The sequence below is a fragment of the Trachinotus anak genome, unplaced genomic scaffold (genome assembly GCF_046630095.1).
Source record: "Trachinotus anak isolate AG129_WGS33_773 ecotype Australia unplaced genomic scaffold, CSIRO_AGI_Tana_v1 ptg000004l, whole genome shotgun sequence".
In the NCBI taxonomy this organism is placed as follows: Eukaryota; Metazoa; Chordata; class Actinopteri; order Carangiformes; family Carangidae; genus Trachinotus; species Trachinotus anak.
In genome coordinates this window covers 20,286,846-20,292,246 of record NW_027273855.1, presented here as the reverse complement: position 1 = coordinate 20,292,246, position 5,401 = coordinate 20,286,846, and positions in this window count along the sequence as shown.

Sequence of the window (5,401 nt, the reverse complement as noted above, 5' to 3'; positions counted from 1 at the left end):
GGGCCCCAGCTGGCACTCTGCACCCACCGCGTCAGGGCAAGCACCGCGGTTTTATGTCCAGTGTGCCTTGTATGGATCTTCGTATATTCCAAAATACCAGTCCTTCCCCCAGACCCCCTGTAAGGCTGAAACCTGAACCTCATCTCCCTCCCCTCAATCCAGCAGCATCTACTCTCTCAGGGATTTTTTTTAACTCAAGCCCTCCTTCCTCCCTTGACCTGCTTGGCCTGGCCTGGCCAAGAGATGCACCTTCACTTTCACATTAAAAAGGGAGCTACATCCAGCAGAGCACGGGCAAGGCGCTGAGCTGACTACATGGAATTGTGTCAGTGAATCATGAAATCCCAAAGCTGCTCAGAGTTTCATTGATCTATATGTAATTCAATAAAAGTTCTTTCACACTTTACTACTAGGATACATATTGAAAGACATTTAATACATTATAGTGTACTCATATATGATAAATATATTTTTAAAGGAAATTATTTTCCACTGTCTGATCATCTGGAAATTTGTTACAAACCAACTACAGTATTGTCTTCATCAAATGAGCACAGTCAAAGGTCACACTTTTCTAAAAACACAGTTGGAAATCTATACATTAAATTCAGTATAAGAAAAGACATTGATCAAAAACCTAAAGTAAAAACAAAATAAAAGCTGTCTCACTTCACTCATGAAATATTGGTAAAAATATTAAAGACAAAAATGTATTCTGTGATGTACTCAGTTGAATTGAATGCATGACAGTTGGCAGATGAAACATAGTTTTCTTCTAATTGCTGTCTAAAGTAAGCTGCAGTTCCTAGCCCAGATCTGTGAAGTACACATTGTGGCTATTAAGTTTTACCTGACTGCTACACACATATGGAGAGTTTTCTTGATATGAGAGGATAAACTGTTTGAGAGGAGACAAAATAAAAGCTAATGTCTAATCAAGTGCCACTTACAGTTAAACTCAAATTATGGGAACTCAACACCGGGTCAGCGGGGTTGTTTGTTTCAGTCTAGTCTCTTGGATTATGGGTTAATCTGCAGACTTTAGACAACCTGAAAGCGTTGAGTTGACCAATTCAACTGTGCAGTTATGTCATGCTCACATTACAGTCAAACTGTGGCTGTTTGGACAAAGACCATTGACAAGAGGTTGTGAGATCCAGTTAAAAGAACAATTGTACTGCAGCCTGCAGAAAAGTAAATCCTCCTTGAAACAGAACATTACATTAGTTACATTAGGTAAGTTAGCCTACACAGTACTTCCATGTCTGTATATCACTTGCCCATATTCAGTTTAATTGTTCACTAAGTCTGTTAACAGGATTTATTTACCGTCATAGCAACATTCCTCACAAAATAGCACACATATGCCAGAATAATCTATTGTGAAGCTGAGCCAAAAGGGTGGTGAAACGTCTGTGTGATCTTTATCGTGTACCTCTCCAGCAGATAGGGCCAGGTGACTGAGCTTGAAAGGGGGTCTTTGTCATGAGTAGAGGCACAGTAATTCCAGGGTCACGACCTTCTAGACAGCCCCCCTCATTCCACATACAGGACAGAAAGATTTTAAGCCGCCATCTTAGCTCTCGTCTATCAGGCCTATGAGCTGTTTCGTGTATTGGAATTGAGTTAAAGGCAGAAGATACAAGAAAACTGATCCCACATCAGGTCACTGAAACCCAGAAGCATCTCCTTTTTTGCTGTGCCATCATATGTGACTATAAAGTCTGATCATTGTACCTCAGGACAGCACAGTAGCTCATAAGAAAAATAGATCCTGGTTTGGCAGGACATCCTGGTTTGAGTAATTTCAAGGTTAACAGGGCACCACAACCAGTAATGATGCTGATGAGTCCAGCAACAAAAGCATTTCAGGAATTTAAACAGCCAGTTTCCCAGCTGAATCAATAATCTGTGTTCTTACAATAGGAGGAGTACACAGTGCCATTCTGTTCAGTTTGCTGTGTCAGGTCAAGTCATTGTTGCTCTGTCACAGAAAGAAAGATGAAGTGGCAGTTGTGTTGATAGGAGCTATAACTTAGAGAACCACAGTCTGTTAAAACAGAGCTCCACACATCAGTGTGGAAACAGACAGTGGAACAGAGTGGTCTATTATAGCCTATAAACATTAAAATGAACCCACGTCGAAATCATAAATATACACAAGAAAGTTAAAAGATAAGACTACAAAGATCAGCTCATTACACCATGTCAGAAGAAGCAACACTGAAGGGAAACAGAAACCCAGAGGAATCTATACACGCTAAAGAAATGACTGCAACCATTTATAGCATCCTACAAGTGCTGAGGATGTCTAGCCGAGAGCTGTGGGGCAATCACTCCACATTCATCTCCCAATGCTCAATTTAAAACTGAATACTAGTGCAACTGCAACTGCAGATCTGTACCAAATGTACAGCAGGAATACAGAGTCCATTTCAGCTCTACACATCCTCTTTCTCTGGTGCTCTGACTGTACACTGCCTTCTGCCGTCTCCAAGTACACACAATAGGCCTCTGTGTGCACGGCCCGCGGAATGCTGCGAGATGGCAGGGCAGTGGGATAGCTGCATGGTGAGGATGGGGGTTGGTGGGCGAGGAAGGGTGTGGAAGCTTGGAGGATGAAGAACGAGGGAGGGGGGGATGTTGGTTTGGGGGTAAGAAGGTAGGAAGGGAAAGAGATGGCAGTGACGGAAGGAGGGTGGTGATGGGGGGGCTGATCTTTCACAAACTGTACAGGCGCACAGAGGCTCCAGGGGTCTAGAGGGTGTCTAGGTTTCGGCACAGTGACCGCAGCAGAGGGGTGGCTGTGGTGCTCTGTGTACACACAAACCGGTGACGGGAGGGTAGTCAGCAGCACCCACCTGGGGGGGTGGGGGGTGGGGAGGAGAGGACAGACAAGCCCTGAGGACAGACAGAGTGTTTCACAATGTATCCTGTCCCTAATGAAGAACTGACCGCTATAGATGTTTCAGTTATAATTAACCAAAAGGGAATCATGAGAAGACAGATAAGATGCTAATGGCTACAACAGCAATACACTTTAAGCCTTAAAGTGTATTGTTTAAAAAAAATTAACTTGCTTTGTTAAAAGGAAAAGACCTGACTTAAAGAAATTAGGCTAAATATAAAAAAAATGAAAACATTCAAACAGTGTGATTTTATTTCTGACCCAAGACTAAATAGCCTCTCTAGCAGCCCCATGAGGATGTAATGCTCACTGCACACCTGAAACCAAAATCGGTTGTTGTTTAAAAAACATGTCAAGAAAACTGCTATTTTTGTCGCGGCACATAATGTAAAATTTGGCCTGAGGGCAGTGCCAGGGGAAGAGTCATGTTCTAACCTAAATCTAAATAACCTCTCCTCTATACGGTGGCAATTTTAAGACATCTCAGACTCAGGTTGTCTCCTCAGCCTCAGACTTGGCTCAGCTTTCATCAGTTCAATCTGTTCTTTGTCAGTTTCCTGCAGACTACATCAGGCTGAGCTGTACTTACTCTCAGCTGTGCCTTTAGCGCATCATGAGCACAGTATACTCATGTGCCACCTGTTAGATGTTGAGCTGGTGATGTGTAGCACAACACACAACATGGATAAAATGACTTCATTTGTAGGCCAGCAGGTAGGAAAACAAACATGAACGTACAACATGAGACATATATGATTACATTTTTAATTTAAACTGAAGTTTAAACTTAAGTTAACTTAATATAGGCCTGTTCTCAATCACTCAGATAAATCAATCACCCTGGTCAAAAAGAATAAAAAGAAGATATGAAGATAAATGAAGTATACTAATTGGTTAAATGTACCTTTTTGTTGAAAAGTAGATCTGTGGTGTCATCAGTCATAGTTGCATATCTAAATGAATATTTAAATGATAGCTTCTGAATTTTTTTAAGTCTGTTAAATCACAACACTCTAGGTTCATCTGTACATTGAAAGAGTTCTTGGTCATTGCAGCTCAGTGAAGAAACACACAAAAAGGGAATTCATACTAAAATGACAGTAAATTTGGAAGATTACCATTTAATTTGGCCAAATCTGACTGATGACATATGACATATCACTTTCAGCTAAATGTAAGAATGCACTTTTGGCCAGATCTAACTCTGTCTGTGGGTTTTGTCCCTCTTCTTACCTCAGAAAGAGAGGAATGAGTGACCAGTGACCAGAAACTTCAACCCACATATGGACATAGGGATACATATTAAAACAGACTTAACTAAAATCTCAACCTAAACTTTCACTTGGTTTTAAATACAGTGATTTTGATGTTTAGTGTTTACTTTGTATGTTCTTTGTGGGTGAGAGTCAATTTAGGGAGGAGATGGAATTCCTTTCACCCTGGGTGGCACAGGGATAATGGCTCTTATCCTTTAATTTGAGAGCTGCATTAAACGATGCATTAAATCCCTAAAAGCATTTAATAGTTTCTCATGAGCTTTGTTTTCCCATGTACTGTTCTTATTTCATGCCTCCACTTAATATCAAATTATTACCATGCAGGCAGTCTTATGTTTGACAGCGGACAGTGACAGCTGAGGCTTAACTGAAACTTGAAATGGGTTAAATTAAAGTGTTTTAGGGAATTCTGTCCAACATGACTGGTGTGTGTTTGCCTGAGTAGAGTATATTCAAGGCCCGGAGGGGCTTTGTGTGCTTTAGAAAGAAAAGCATGCACCAACCTCATGAAAATGAAATGGTAGTGTAATTGGTGTAATGTGGCCAGGAGAGGTGATAATAATAAAACTAATGTGTGCAAGTGCTTTAAATTGCTTTAGAACTAATAAATATCTCTATATTACCTTATCTTACACTTGTTTTATGATCCCAGACTATAATATTTTATCTGATTAACACACTGTCCCAGTCACATTTCAGCAGGTACTACCCCCTTTCCTTCCTTAAGTCCCTAAAAGCTGGCTGTCTAAAGTGGCCTCTAAGCCAGGGCTTTATCCAGACCTCCAGATTACTGAGCCTGAATCAAAGCACCAGACCCGGTATGTTTCTTTTCCTGTGTGAGGTGGAGGGGGGAAGAGGTTAAGTTTGTGCAGGCTTGGTGAGTGCAGTGAGGGGGGCTTTCTCACACAAGATGGAGGATGAAGGGACAAAGGTGGCATTCATTGGCCCAGGAATGGAAAACATTTTCTCCTGAAAACAGAGAAGCTACAACCGGTAGAGGTAGTGTAGAGAGGCCATGGGTTAGCATGCTCCCCTTTGGAGAATCACATACTTAGAAATGCAGAGGAGACCACCAGAACCTTGTGAGGCCTTGTTTATTTGGCAATGGAGATAATATCATGTCACCATGTAAAGTCTGCTTAGAAAGTGACACTACACAGTCTGCATGTGTGAGAAAGGTAGAATGTGAATGTTTAGCATGTGTGCTGTGAAACTA